The following is a 13,021-nucleotide window of genomic DNA, read 5'->3' on the forward strand; positions in this document are numbered from 1 at the left end:
ATCCCCAAAGGATAAGCTACGAAGTGCATCCAAAAAGTGTTGATGTCATCACACCATGTTGCAGTAGTGCCTAAACAATAGGGGAGTATCCCCTTCCTGCTAATCATTTTATTCAATTCTGAAAAACTTTTCTTTCATTATGTTTTCATTTTGTGTGGTTTATTTTCTAAATTCCTCCTCCATGTCTTTGTCGGGTTGTGTGAATTTGTTGTTGTGTGCTTGTGAGAACACAACACCATTTAAAGTTTGGGGGGGATGTGTTTCTGGGTGTTTTGGATATGTGTTTATGTTTGTGTTGTGTGAAACTCTGTTATCTGGGAAATTATTCCTCTTTGTCAGTGTAGTAAAAAGTGAACCATTTTGGAATAATTTTACTATTGTACTTGTCCTTCTCATTAGGAGTTGGCAAATCGAGTTTCGATTCGGGTTTGCTTGGAATTTAGTTTGGCTTATTATCCATTCGGTTTAGAAAATTCAACCCATTCGGGTTGGAATAGTAAAACCCAAAACTAAAGCAAACCAAATTAATTTGGTTTGCATTAGTTTGGGTTTACTATTTGGTTTGGTTTAGACTAAAAATTCGTGTTGATATCTTGGTTCGGGTTGCTAATTTGGTTTGCATTACCAATTCTAATTGGGTTGTCAAAATTAACTTCCATAAAAGGAATTTATGGTCAGAAAATGAAGAAATAAATTAAACCATTTTGCAAAATAGAAGCAATTGAGTTTGTTAGGAAGTACACAACCATATAGCATAGATATGAATAATCAAAATGGGCTATAGGCATTTGATTTTATTGTTATTATTAAAACAAAAAAAAAAGATGTACAAATTATAATATGAAGAAATTTACATTTGAAGCATGCCAATTGAAGACTTTATTATTCAAAAGCATTCATCATTATCATTTGTTCAGTTGTCGGTATCGTTCATGAATGTCAAATTTGAAAACAACAGTTAGAATAAAAAAAATCTTCATAAGTAATTAAGGCAGTGCAGTAGTGACAGCAACATCTAGACTAACGCAAAGAAATTGCTATCGGTGAGGAATGACTGAGCATTTATGATGGCTGGAAGCTGTTACGGCCCACGATTGGTGATGGAAGTGGGTAGTTGATAGTAGTGGCTAGTCAACGGCAATGATATAGGTTTTGGGTGTGTCGACGACTTGGTGGTGGTGAGTTTGTTTTATAAACTTTTGTCAGATTAGCTGCTTTAATTCCTTTGAAAACTCAATTAGGGATTTGTCATCTGAGTTTTTCCCCTTTTTAAGTAAACTTGATCACGTTGCATTTTTTATTCGAGTTAAACCCAAATTGAATTCTAATTTCAAATCATTCGGGTTTAACAGGTGAACTAGACCGAACTGAACTCGAAATAAATTCCGGGTTTGGTTCAGTTTGAGTTAACCTGATCTGAATGCCCACCCCTACTTCTCATTGGCCTAGCAAAATTTTTCTTCCTTATAGGCTTAGAGAAAAATGAGCTATTCTAGAGGAATTTTATTGGAGAAGTCTTTCTTCTTCTTATGAGTCTATGGAATTTTTTTCTACCATAAGAAAAAGTGAGCTATCTTAGAGGAATATTATTAAAGAATTTTTCCTCTTTATTGGCATAGGGAAAGTGAACTATTCCAAAAGAATATTATCAGGGAATTTTTTTTTTCCTTTGGCAACCTAAGGAAGTTTTTCGTCCTCATTAAAGTCCATTTTTCCTGTAATGTGAACAAAATTCTTGAATGACTATCCTTTAAAGAGTGAAAGTAGTTTTATCATTTTATGCATATGTGCACTCTTTCTTCCCCCTCAATCTTCTGCCAGCTTAAAGACAATTATGCCAAAGCACTCATGAGCTAACAATAAAGGAATCATGGAGCTTGTAGGCGGTGATCTTAGACATGGAAAGCCTTTTTGTTGATCTTTTTTAGAAGGTGAAAGCAAATATAAAAGAGGAAAATAAGAATTAATAAATAAGGAGATATTAACATGATAATAGGCCTACAGAGAAACAAAAAGTAAATTGTGTTAATATAAATGTTAGATGTGGATTCATAGTTGTTAGATTATAACATAGAGTTATGTTAATCCATGTTGGCTCAATAACTTTTTCATATATTCCCTCTCATAAGATGAATGTTTGGGTTTTCCTAATCCTTGCCCATGGAAAAATAAAAAAGTACTGGGAAACAAATACAATGGTACAAATGTAAATAAGTTAGCATAGCTATTAGGGAATTAGCATAATTGCAATAAACAAGATGGAGATAAAATAAAGGACAAATTGGTCTTGAGTTTAATTTCAGAGATTATTTTGACCTTTTTTACCATCTTAGTTGCCATTTGGCTAGAAATCCGAAGTTCAAATGTCTTATATTGATTAAATGAGTTTTTCATTTTATCGCCTTTAATTCCAGTAGCTCATATGAAAGAGAAACCTCCATTTTATTTGGTGTTTTGGCTTTACTCTTTTAACTATATTTAAGGTTTGGGTCTTACACGTAAGCCCATTTTAATAGGACATATATAAGTATTTACCTCTGTTTACAACTATACACAACTAGATCTAATCTGAAAAAGTAATTATAGGTTGGTGGTTGTGTGATTTTTAGTGAGAGAAAATGGCTTCAACTTGCTAGTTCACCATAGATGGCACCAATGAAGAGGTTGAAATTTTTACCTTCACATGAATTTGTAATTGTAGAGAACTTATGGTGTTGATTGATCTAGGAGCTAGCTTCGATACTTGAAAAAGGCATTCCAATGCCCAAGTTAATGTTTGTCTAAGGCCAAAGAAAAAGAAGAAGAAATTATGAGAAGATGAGTTTTTCCCTTGGAGTGGACAATGTTCTTATAATGGCCAAATACCCTTTCTTTTTTAGATGCGCCTTTATTTATAGAAAAAAGTGACAAAACCATAATTCTAAGGACACGTGTCACCTTTTCAAATCAATAAACGTGTATATGAACTTTTGTGGGGAATTTTGTACATTATTTTGCTTATGTCTTTTTTCCCCTTTCTGTTGTGCTCCTGATCATTGTTTCCTTAGGTGATAAATCTAGAACCATGTTGAACCTTGTTCTTACTTCTATTTTAATTTTCCTTTATAATATAGGTAGAACGTCTATTCCAGATGTCATTTTATTCAAAATGGTCATTCTTGAGTTACTTGAGAGGGACGCATGGCAAGATGTGGTTCCTAGGAAATTGGTATCTACATTATTGATATTCAACTTATACAAGATCCTACCAAACACACTCCAGTTATTTTAGGTCATCATTTTTTTTAACAACAGCTGATTCTCATATTAGTTGCAAAACGAAAAACATGCAATTATTCTTTGGTATCATGACTATAGAATTGAATATTTTTAATGTTCCCAAGCAGGCATAAGAAGATGATGAAGTTGAAGTGGATATGATAAAAGCACAAGTTGGAGATTCATTTGTTTCTAACCATTATGATGATACATTAAGACATACTTAACTCACTTTGGTTTATCTTTTAATGTTGATAGTGCTATTGAAGTAATTAATGCTTTGTTTAATTTAGTTATATCACAGATATTACTAAATAAAATGAGAAGATGAAGCTACTTCTTCGGAATAAAAGGATCAATTAAATTGTTGCAACATTGTCACAACTAAAGATGGTTGAGCCATTGAAATTGGAATTACTTCCTAAAAAGGTGCATCATGGGTTACATTCACACATGAAAGAGGTAGTAAGATCTAAGATGCTTAAATTGTTAGATTTTCATATTATTTCAAATCGCTGTTAGGTAAGCTCAAAACATGTAAGATCTAAGCAGTAAAATATTAGAAAGTATCACTTTCATCATTCTTTTATATACAACATGTTCAAATACTTAGTCATTCATGCTTCTTGTGTTTTCTTGATAGTTGCTTTAGTTATCACTAAATTCTTATTGATTTTAGTTTATTAAATACATTAATTATCTATTTATTTTAGTAGAAATTAATTTCTTCTTTTTTTATCTATTCTAACATTTATTTTTATTTTTATAGTCATTTCAGGTATCTCTCTTACTTATTTCTTTTACTATTGTCAATAGTATTTTCTTATATTTTTATGCATTGACATGCATGTCTTTCAAATAGGAAATATTGAGGACAATGTCTAGAACATGTTTAGGGGTGAGGTGTCTTATTAAAAAAGAAAAAAATAAATTACAAAATTAAAAAATTTAAGGCATATTGTGTTATATTTGGATATTGATGACATGATGACTTTCAAATTTTGATATTTTTACTATCTTTGGCTTTCAACTATATTAAACTGTGTTTGCTAATTTGCATGTTGGTGTTAGTAGTAATTGTATAAATTTACAAATTTGATGAGTGAAATCAATTGAGATTTTTAAAGGAATATATATGTCATAGTAAATTCAAAGGGAGTTTTTTTTTCAAAGTATTAATTTTCTTGCAGAGTAACCCATTTTGCCTATTTTTCATTCAGATAGTTTAGTAGTTTATTATTTTGTGCACGAACTAATAAATGCAAGACTATTTAGGCTTTTAAAAGATGACAGAAAGACTATCTTTGGTCTATTTGAGTCTTTTTTAGCCATCTCTATGTAGTTAGTGATGAGAACCATCAAGGGAATACCATTAAAACTTGAAGTAATACTTTGCACATTCATGGAGGCCCAATTACAAGAGCTAGAGCCAAAAAGATGCAAGCTGCTTTAAATGGATTAATTGAGAAAATATGGATTGAAAATGCAATTTAAGATGCAAGACATCATGAATTGGGCTTGAAGAGAAGACAAGGCATAGTAGGCATTATTCAAGTTATTGGGCAACCAAATACACAATTTGTATCAAATGCAGAAAGGTCAAATTCAGAATAAAAATTGTATTGATTGAGCCAGAAGTAATGTGCAACCTATATACCGTTGGAAAGATAATTAAGTTAGCTTTCCAATAAAATTACAGAGCTGGATTTGGAGTTCTCTAGAAGGAGTTATGACCAATTCATTACAGCTTGTTCAGACTTGGGATTTTCAACGACTCCTTTGTTTTTCAACTTCATTTGTTTGTTTTGTTTCAAGTTTGTCAATATGTAAGGTAAGTCTACCATCAATGATGGTGGGCGAACATTAAGTTTATCAATGATAACATTAATTATAGTAGGCTAGCATTAAGTTTGTCAAAGATAGCATTAATTATGGTGGGTTGGTGAAGACTTTTGAAGCATCATTTGACAAACCTACTTGGAGGGTTGTTCCAATGTTTCCATTTGTATTTTTAGAATCGTGGGTTTCTTTTAGTCTATTTAAACTCAGCAACCTTGCTATGTAAAAAAATTAGAGATGAATGTTATTTGAATTTGAAAGATTATTCTTTCTTTGGTTCTTTTGAGAACTAGTGAACTTATCAAGAATTTGCATTCTTGTGGCGTTCCAAACTTAGACTTATCACTCACCTTCTCATCTATTTCTTGAGTGTGGCGTCAATATCATTCTCTATACCTTTGGTTCATGTTTTCTTAAACATTGGGTCAAGGTTTTGTTTGTCTTAAATTTGTTTAGAACTTTCTTAGGAAGTTGAAACTACAAATTAAGTGTGGGTTTGAAAGTTTCATTGCAGGATTCGCATCAGTTAGGGCCGTCTAGGGATTTAAAGGTTTGTGCATACGCTAATTGTAATATGATTGTCCATTAAAATAGTCTAGTTAAGATGTAATTTTGTGTGTTTATTTTTAGCTTTTAGTTTTACTCGAAGACTAACAAAATCTAAGTTTGAGAGTATTTAATGGGCATCAATTGAAGATTAAGGAATAAATGTTATCAAACATCTAAGGACAAAACAAGTTTGAAATTGATTTTATTTCTTTAACATCTAAGGACGAAATAAGCATTAAGTAAATAAATTATAAAGGCATGTGCCATACATTGTTAGGCAAGTTAAATCCTTAAAAGATTTGGGTTATTTTAAAGAGGTAGGCTTAACATTATACAAACAAAACTTTTGGCTTCCGAATGAAAGACACAGATGCAGAAATGCAAAGATGAAGAGATATTTGAAGAATTAGAAACAGTGACTGCTTGAGAATTGATTTTATTGTTCTCAATCTATTCATTCTTTTTTTTTTATAGTCGGGTTAAGGATGATACTCTATTCAATGAAATAATTATTTTTTTATTCAATTAATTTTTTACATGTGCATTTTAATATTTACAGTTTTTGTTTCACATGTTTGGTTTGATGTTATTTGTCGATCCAAATTTTTACTGAAAACATAGTAACATAATTTTTATTTTGGATATTTTCTACATCAAGCTTTACAATCCTTTTCTCCTTGAAATGTGAAGTTTAGATCACGTACATTCTTGTTTTTAACTATTCTACAAGAGAAAAGAAATTGTCAAAGGATACTAGGTTTGCCAGCAATAACCTCCAATGCTCAAGTCAACCTTTTGTACTCAATTTCTAGAGAGAAAACTGAGAGAGAAATGAGAGAGAGAAGGAAAATATCTTGTACTTATTTTTTCCTTATCTCTAAATCTAGGAAATTTTGCCCTTTATATAGGCAACTTGAACTATAAGATTGAGAATTCATCAATCATGTGCATTGCCACAGTGAAAAGTGTCTACAAAGTCCATGGATAAGGACATCTATCATTATGCGTCGAAACTCGTTCATGGCAAGTCTTATTTTGATACTTGTCCTGATTTTGGGCCTTGACTTTCAATGGGCTCTAGCTTGACTTCGACTCATATGTTGGTTCCCCATAAAGAGAATTGATTTTGTAGCATTTCATGTGTAAGCAACTTTGTAGATCGAGGTCATTTTTTATAAATCCACACATTTGGGACTTAATTGAAGGCTCGTTCTTTTGGGATTTGGACCCTGGTTATTCATTGTAACGAACGGATTAAGGTTATTCTTTGTAAAGAATATACCTAGGTAATTTTTTATAGAATCATGCATTTGGAGCTTTACATACGACTAGCCCTTTGGGATTTAACTTAGAAATATTTTCTAGGTGATTAGATCCTTCTTTGTAAAGAATAGATTTATATAATTCTTTATAAAGAGTGGACCTAGGTCATTCTTTGTAAAGAATAGACCTAGGTCATTTTTTATAGAATCGTGCATTTGGAGCTTTACAGATGACTAGCCCTTTGGGATTTAACTTAGAAATATTTTCTAGGTGATTAGGTCCTTCTTTGTAAAGAATAGATTTACATAATTCTTTATAAAGAGTGGACCTAGGTCATTCTTTATAGAATCACGCCATTGGTGCTTTGCCAAAAACTTATTCTTTGGTTATTTTACTTTGAAACATTTCTAAGTACTTAGTTCACTTTTTGTAAAAAAAATAGACCTAGATCATTTTTTTTTGTAAAACATAGACCTAGATCATTTTTTTTTAAAGAATGGAACTTAGACATTCTTTATATAATCATGTCTTTGGTGCTTTGTTAAAAACTTATCTTTTGGGCATTTTATTTAGAAATATTTTCTGTAGGTCATTTTTTGTAAAAAAATAAACCTAGTCTTTGTTTTTAATATCACACTTTTGCACACTTTGTAGAAGACTTCTCTTTTGGGCATTTTATTTGTAAATATTTTATAAGTACTTAGATCATTCTTTATTAGGCCTATTCTCCCATGAGCTTTTTGGGTTAATTTCATTTTGGGCCCCAATTTTAACTTTTCAAATTTGAGGTGTGAGACTTTAATTTTTCATTTTTATTTACTTCTTGTGTTTCGGCCTTGGGCCTGGATTCTTATACGACTTTTAGCCTTAACTTTTGAATAGGTACATGTTTGGTCCAGTTTTTAAAATTCAAAAACTAAAAGTCTTTTGTCTTTTATTTTTTTCTTTTTCCAATTCCACCAAATGCCATTACTTGATGCCTACCGTTCATCCATTAGTTGTCATCTTTCTACCTAACCACAGTAAATAACTTATGGCATTTTCTTACTCTCATCTATATATGTTCTCCAAGCTCTACTTTATATTTACAAAGAATTAGAAACTTGTAATGAAAGAATTTACTTGCAAAGATATTCTCTAAATTTGTAGTGAAGGTAGGTGTTTTTAGTAGGGCTTCACAGATTTCTATTGGCCGAAATTCTTCAAATCATGTACCAAGTTTCCCGTTCTATTGGAATAAACCCATTGGAGAGTGGTTTGATTAGCAAACCCCCCACTAGTTGTGTTGGGTTTACAAAAGCAATGTTCAAAGTCAGAGTCTTTTTTTTGTTTTCCAAAAGCTTTTTCATTCCTTTGGACTTGCACTTATCAACTTGTTCCTACCATTTAGAGAGTGATAATTGGGATGTTGGTTGTATAGAGAAAGCATGGATTTTCGGACACTTCTGTAAATGAATTCCAATATCTATTTCATTTATTTCATAATCCCAAAAGTTTTGATAATTCGCACTTCAAAGCTTATGAAATTCAAATGAAGTTCTACTTAATCATGTTCAATTATCAATTAAGAGGTAGAAACATTTTTATTTCTTAGCGAGTGAAAATTGGGAGTTTAAGAATGAAGTTGTTGATGCCCAAAGTTTGGGCTCCAACCACTTTTGCGAATCAAGTTATATATGCACGTGCAAGCACACACATACACACATGCATCATGTAGCATATATTTAATTTTTTACTAACCTTCACTTCTTTTCTTTTTGTAGATATTTCGAAAAGAGATGGAATATGTTAGGCCTACTCTGTATTTGCCCTCAATACTTTAACCGAGAACCACATTATTTCAAGTAGTCCCTTATCCATTAGTGTAGCCAGTTGCATCATGGATTCTTCAAGTGATGAACTTACTTGGGAAAGAAAAAGAGTAAAAATGCTGAGGTTATCAGATAAGACATAACACCCATTGAGAGGCTGAGACTATCAAATAAGACAAAAAAATATAGAGAAATTGTGACTCATGGAGAAGGCCTCTACTTCTGAGCAACAAAAAAAGAATCAGAATGATGGTGCATTAGCCTGAACTTTGATAAAAAATTTTATGGCAACAACTTTTTATCCTACCGATCAAGACTTGTTTGTGAGCAATGGTGGAGATGCTAGTGTGAATGATATAGGCTGTGGAGTCTCTCAGTGTTCGTATCACTATCATTTTCTTCTTTTTTTCTTTTCGTTGAAGATTCGATTAGGTCTTTGTTTTCCCAATTAACTTGACTTTTGACATATTTTTGTAGTTGAACCTATCGCACCAAACTCTTAATCTATTATTTGAGGTGAAAATATTTAGATGTATCATTCCCAATATCTTTGTAAAGGTGACAGTACTTTCCTTTATGAGTGATTGGATTTTAACGGAGAAAGGGCTCTTAAAAAAGAGAGCCTTCACTTACATCAGCATTTTCTCCTTAGGAGCACTCAACTTATTACAGTTAGCAAATTGTTTAAGAGACCAGAGACAAGGCTCTTGAGAGTTGAATTGGTCCTTAGAGTAAAACTAATTCCTTCTATCAACTTGATCGTGTCGTCCAGGGCTTTCATGGTGCTTGTCTTCTTTCTTTTTCTCACTTTTACTCTATTTGCCTTTTCTCGCCCTTTTTATCTTAAATTATAAAAAGTCCTTATCTATAAAATGAAAAAAAAAAATTATCTCATGCTAGTAATATAAATCCAAGCCTAAAGCCTTGATCAGAAGCATGGGCTGGTGCCATGTTTTTGCCATTCCCATTCAGTGCTAACTCCTAACTCTCCTTTCCAATGTCTAAAAATGTAGTTTTGGCTTACAATAATGAATTAGCCACAAATAGTTAAATTTTTACAATCGTTGTACAAAATGAGTTAGCAGCTACATAACACGAAGGAATTGGTTAATGAAAATATTATGTGGATCCCGTTATACTTTGCACTAACTAATCTCTTCATGCCATGTAACCTACCAACTTAGTTTACACAAAGGGTATTTTACAACTACTTGTGGCTGTATCATTTATTCTTCAGCTTGTTTTAAGTTTATAATGTACAAAAAAAATTAAAACATAAAAAACATACTTCGAACCATGATTGATCAAGTATTGGAAGCTATCTACATTTTTTTATTTCACAAAGGTGTCTTTTGGCCTGTTTGACTTTTAGCCAAAATATGATATAAAACTAGTTCATGTTACATGCATCAATTGACTAGGCAACCAAGTAGGAACAATTTTATATCCAAAGTTTCATAACTTAAAAAGCTTATTTAATTCACTCTATTAAAAGTAGAATAATTATTGAAACTCTCACTTCTTTCTTTTAAAGAAGTGGATTAAGAAATTAAAAACTTTTAACACTTCCATTTAAAATTAAATAATTTAACTCGATCTTAAAATTCAGGAGTAGATAATAAACACTATCATCTTGTACGAGCAATAAGAAAAAAAAGTATTTAACCTATATTTCTAAGTGAAAGGGATAGATTTTTATCGGCACATGTACTTGTAGCTTGTGGAAAACTTGTAACAATCAGTCATTGGCCTTGAATTCAGAAATACCTAAAAAAGACACTCCAATCCCTAAACTAGTGCTTGATTAAATTTCTAAAAAGAAGATAGAAGAAGAAAATGGATTTTCTCTCTCTAAAAGTGAACAGTTCTCTTAAAGGCCAAAGACCTCTTTTTCTCAGAGAAAGGCGTCTTTTTATAGATGATCAATAATGTGGATTTAGGATTTTACCCTGAATCTTATCTCTAAGGACACATGTCACCCATCATTACTATACACGTGGATGTAAATTTAATTGTGGGAAAATATACATATTTAGTCCATATGTGCTTATTACCCCAACCTTATGACTTTGGCATAGTTTCTTTAAACAATAGATTTTAGAATTAGCATGAGTCTAATTTCTCTTTTTGTCATTTTTATAGGTTCTTGAGGAATTATTCCCCCTGAATAATTCCTTTATCTAAAAGAGTGGACACGTGGTGTAACGTGGTGAATAGTATCTACACTCCTCCCTTACAAGTGTATTTTCTTTAAAAAATAGTTTGATTGGAAGAAGAAGGTCTGACTTTTGTTTGAGTGGACATGTGGCCTTTTTGAAAGAAGTAACTAAGCCTTGGGTATTTGAATATATTTTAGGACGAATGTTATTTTTGAACTTTTGTTTTAGTTGACTTAAGGAAAAGTGAACTAGCCTTGGGTATTTGAATATATTTTAGGATGAATATTATTTTTTAACTTCTCTTAAAGTTGACTTAGGGAAAAGTGAACTATTTCCTTTAAACTAAGGTTTCAAGGTGAAATATTAGTTCTTTGAATTCTTCCTCTAAACCAAAGTTCCAAGAGGAAATAATAGTCATTGTTTGAACTTTTATCCTTAATTAAAGTTTCAGGAAGATATGTGGATTGTTCTTTAAATCGATGTAATCGATTCTAGTGAATTTTTCCTCTGAACCGAAGCTCCAGAGGAAATGTCAGTCCCTTAAATTTTTCTCTTTGACCAAAGTTTTAATAGGAAATGCGAATTTTCCCTGGACATTCTAGCTAGTTCGAGAATGGTTTATGAAAATTTGTGTATGTATTCTATAATTCTGGTAAGTAGATATTTTATACCTTAGTTTAGCTTGACTCATTTTTGTTTTGCCTTGTATAAGGTTGGCCATTCCTTAGTTTAAATTTCTCTTGTTGGCTTTGGCTTTTGTTTTCCTTCATTAGATTTTGCCTTCGTTTTTCCTTAGCTTTTATTTGCCTTTGTTATTCCTTAGCTTTTGTTTGCCTTGTTCGGCATTGGCTTTTTTTAGCTTGGCTTGTTCATCTAGTCTTGACTTTTGTTTTTCAGCCTTTGTTTACCTTGCTTAACAGTGGCCTTTTCTTAGCTCTTGTTTTCTTGGTTAGCCTTTGCCTTTGTTTTTCTTTACCCTTTGTTTATTTTGCTCGACTCTAGCCTTTTCTTGGCTTATCTTGCTCTTGTGGCCTTGCCCTTTTTTTTTCTTTTAGTTACTCTTTGCCTTGATTTTTCTTTTATTTGCCTTGTTGAGCATTGCCTTTTCTTGGCTTAGCTTGCTCTTGTGACCCTGGCTTTTTTTTACCTCGATTTTCCCTTAGCCTTTGTTTACGTTATTGGGCAGTGGCTTTTTCTTGACTTGGCATGCTCTTCTTACCTTAGTTTTTGTTTACCTTTGTTTTTCCTTAACCTTCGTTTGTCTTACTAAGTGTTGGCCTTTTCTTGGCTTGGTTTATTCTTGTGGCTGTGATTTTTATTTACCACAGTTTTCTCTCTTAGCCTTTTTTTTTCTTAGCCTTTGTTTACCTTATTAGGTCTTGGCTTTTTCTTGGCTTTGTTGAGCACCTTTAAAGCTATAGATGGTTGTTGCCCTAAAGATAATGGGTAAGCCAATTGATATAGCTTCTGATTCTAGATGCCTCTTATTCTGAATTTCATATTTAGTTTCGAAGGTAAGTTTGCTTCCTAATGCCTCTTTTGATTGTAGGTGAATCCATTCTTAAACTTAGAGGTTGTGCATATTTGAGAACTTGTGTAGATTTCCTTTTATACCTGCACTATTATGATTATGTTGATTTGGTGATTAGAATTTTAATAATATGGGAACTTTTGTTGTGAAATTTTTCCCTATAAAATAATGGTTGTTACAATCTTGGATATTATCAATCGATAATATTGCTTGTGGAAGTTTTCCTAATAGAATGTAAGTAGCCTTAAACTTTCCATATACTAAATATTTAATGGGATATTACTCCCTTCTCAAACTAGTAACAATCAGGCTATTGTTACCAATGTTTAAAAGTAATAATCAAGGAACACTCTCCTCTTTATTGGTGTGAAAAAAGACCTATTTTGGAAGAATATTGTTAAGAAACTTTTCTTCCTTATTGGCCTAGAGAAAATTTTCCTATTTGTTAGCCTAGGTAAATTTTTGCTCTTATTGGAATAAGTAAAAGTGACTTATTCTAGAGGAATATTGTCAAAGAACTTTTTGAACAATTTCAAAAAGAATGATTTTAAAGGAATATTATCGCAAAACTTCTCTTTTTTATTGGTCCAAGAAACGTTATCTATTCTAGA

At 31.9% G+C, this 13,021-nt stretch overlaps 1 long non-coding RNA gene across 1 annotated transcript; it reads left to right on the top strand.

The window, feature by feature from the left end:
• Nucleotides 1-953: 953 nt before the first annotated feature.
• LOC127901377 (uncharacterized) lies at nucleotides 954-3,530 on the top strand. The gene is made up of 2 exons (XR_008053532.1): nucleotides 954-1,178; nucleotides 3,387-3,530. It is a non-coding gene; the product is annotated as an uncharacterized LOC127901377 (long non-coding RNA).
• The last annotated feature ends 9,491 nt before the right edge of the window (nucleotides 3,531-13,021 follow it).

This window comes from Citrus sinensis, chromosome 3, assembly GCF_022201045.2.
Source record: "Citrus sinensis cultivar Valencia sweet orange chromosome 3, DVS_A1.0, whole genome shotgun sequence".
NCBI lineage: Eukaryota > Viridiplantae > Streptophyta > Magnoliopsida > Sapindales > Rutaceae > Citrus > Citrus sinensis.